The following is a 2,683-nucleotide window of genomic DNA, read 5'->3' as shown; positions in this document are numbered from 1 at the left end:
AATGAATGCGCAGGGAGTCTAAGGGCTCAGCATACAGGGCTGTGGGACTACCTAGGAGCTCCTAGGGGTCAGGAGGGGAAGCCAACTTCCCTTCTGCCTCCTCCCCTTCATGGGCTTCAGCTCTGAGAACATCGTGCCCCTGTCCAGCTTTTCCCTGGACCTTCTGTGCCTTGATGGCAGTCTCAACTGCCTGGAAGATGTCATTTCCTTGTGCTGTCTGGAAGGTGAAGGTTCCAGGGCCTGAGGGGCAGTAATGGCTGTCCTTAAAAGGGAACATGACCTTCCCAGGTCGGGCTGCACAAGTTCTCCAGCATTTCTAGGGCAGAAAGCTTATGTGAGTTTTTGGCAGATGCCAGAGCCCATTTGCCTTTTGGCAAGGTGTGTCAGCACAGAGTCTGCACCCAGGCAACGTTGGACAGCACATTGGCCCCCAGTGGGTGTGAGGGCTGAGCAGTGCCCAGGCAAAAGGCAGTGGCATGGGGCTCAGAAGGAATCTCCACTGCCAGGGGGGCCACGCTCACATTTGGCCAGATGAATCACTTTGCAGTCCAGGCGTCACAACCACTCATGGTCAAAGAACTCCAATCGTGCAAAGCCGTGGGGACTGGCCGGGTGGTGTATCGCTCAGGTCTTCCTCCACTTCTTGGTCCCGAGCGGCCCATCCATCACAGCTTTGTCCATGGCTTTTGTGATTCCTGGCCCAGAGGGTGAGAGGCAGGGCTGGAGATAGATGCTTCTTATTCCTTTTAGGAATACAAGTGGTGATAGTGGATATTATTGTCTTTTCCCTATCTTATGGGGAAGGCTTTCTTTTACCAGTAATATTAGTTGCGAATTTTTCCTAAATGCTCCTCAGTCAAGTTGAGGAAGTTTCTATTTTGTCATTAAAAAATACTGGATTTTGTCAAGTACTTTTTTCTGTTGAAATAATCATGTGGTTTATTCTGTTAATTTGATGTATTACAGTACCTGATCTTCATGTTGACCAACATTGCATTCCTGGATAAATCCCACTTAGACATGGTGTATAATCTTTGTTTTTGTTTTTTTTTTTGCAGTTTTTGGCCAGGGCTGGGCTTGAACCCACCACCTCCAGCATATGGGGCTGGCGCCCTACTTCTTTGAGCCACAGACGCTGCCCTGTTTTTGTTTTTTTGAGACAGGCTGCCTCTATTGCCTGGGCTAGGGTACAGTGGTATCTTCATAGCTCACTGCAAAGTCAAACTCCTAGGCTCAAGTAATCTTCCTGCCTCAGTCTCCTGAGTTGCAGGGACTATAGGTGCATGCCACCACACCTGGACAATATTTCTATTTTCTGTAGAGACGGGGTCTTGCTCTTGCCACCACACCTGGACAGTATGAGATGGGGTCTTGCTCTTGCTCAGCCTGGTCCTGATTACAAGCATTAGCCACTGCACCAGCCTATTATCTTTTTTATATATTGCTAGATTTGGTTTGCCAGTATTTTGAGGATTTTTATGACCAAATTCAAGGAATTATTAGTCTGTAGTTTTTCATGTGTGATATTTTTCTGGTTTGGTATCACAGAATGAGTTAAGAGCTCCTTCTTTTTCAGTTTTTAGAAGTTTGTGAAGAAGTGGTGTTCTTTAAATATTTGGTAGAATTTACCAGATGACAGTGAAGCCATCTGATCCTGACCCTTTTTCTGACTACTGGATTTTTTGGGTTACAGACTCAAATCTCTTTACTTATTATAGCTCTTCTCAGATTTTCTATTTCTTCTTGAGTCAGTTTTGGGAGTTTGTGCTTTTCTACAAGTTTTCCCATTTTATCTGGCATATCTAATTTGTTGGTATACAACTGTTCATAATATTTCCTTATAAACCTTTTTGTTTATGTGAGGTTGCTAGCAATGTCCCCTCTTCCATTCTTTTGAGTTGTGATCTTTTTTTCTCTAGGTCATTCTAGCTTAAGGTTTGTCAATTTTGTTGATCTCTTCAGTGACCCAACTATTGGTTTCACTGATTTTCTCTATTATAGTTTATTTCTATTCTAGTATTTCTTTCTTTCCTTCTGCTTGCTTTGGGGTTAGTTTGCTCTATTTTTCTAGTTTCTTAAGGTAGTTTAGGTTATTGAAGATTTTTACCTGTGGCTCAAAGGAGTAGGGCACTGGCCCCATATACCAGACGTTGCGGGTTCAAACCCAGCCCCAGCCAAAACTGCAAATAAATAAATAAATAAAATCCCTACCCCTTAAGCACTAGGGGCTGCTCTCAGAAACCCCATGTTGGGACACTGAGGCAGTCGCCAGCCATCCCTTCAACAAAAGAACTATTCTTTAAATTTGACTTGTCTGGTAGTATGGTCTTTGAGAGACTCCTGGGCATAACAGAATACTTAATGGGATGGCTACTGCATATGAGAAGTGAGTTCAGACTGTGTCTCCTCATTCTGAGGAAGTGCTGTTAGGAAGGATAGTTCTGCCTTAAAAATACCCCCAAGCTAAATATGTGTAAAAGGGTATGAGTGGATATTGAGTAACCAAGGGATAAAAAGTGCTGGTTATTAGGCTAATGTCTTTTGGTTTCAAACCCATCCTTTCATACATTCTGCACTCTATTTTATGATGCTGGGGCTGGAACTCCACAAAATACATTTCTGTACATCACCCAGTTTTCTGTTAGGCTCATCACACCAGAAGTTAATTCCAGGAACAGCAGCT

At 43.8% G+C, this 2,683-nt stretch overlaps 1 pseudogene; it reads right to left on the bottom strand.

Annotated features, from left to right (window-relative positions):
• Nucleotides 1–200: 200 nt before the first annotated feature.
• Nucleotides 201–681, bottom strand: LOC111726526 (annotated as a pseudogene).
• Between the last annotated feature and the right edge of the window lie 2,002 nt (nt 682–2,683).

This window comes from Otolemur garnettii, unplaced genomic scaffold, assembly GCF_000181295.1.
Source record: "Otolemur garnettii isolate 467f Iridium unplaced genomic scaffold, OtoGar3 scaffold00003, whole genome shotgun sequence".
NCBI lineage: Eukaryota > Metazoa > Chordata > Mammalia > Primates > Galagidae > Otolemur > Otolemur garnettii.
Note: the sequence above shows the minus strand (reverse complement) of the source record. Positions and strands in the feature narration are given on the sequence as shown.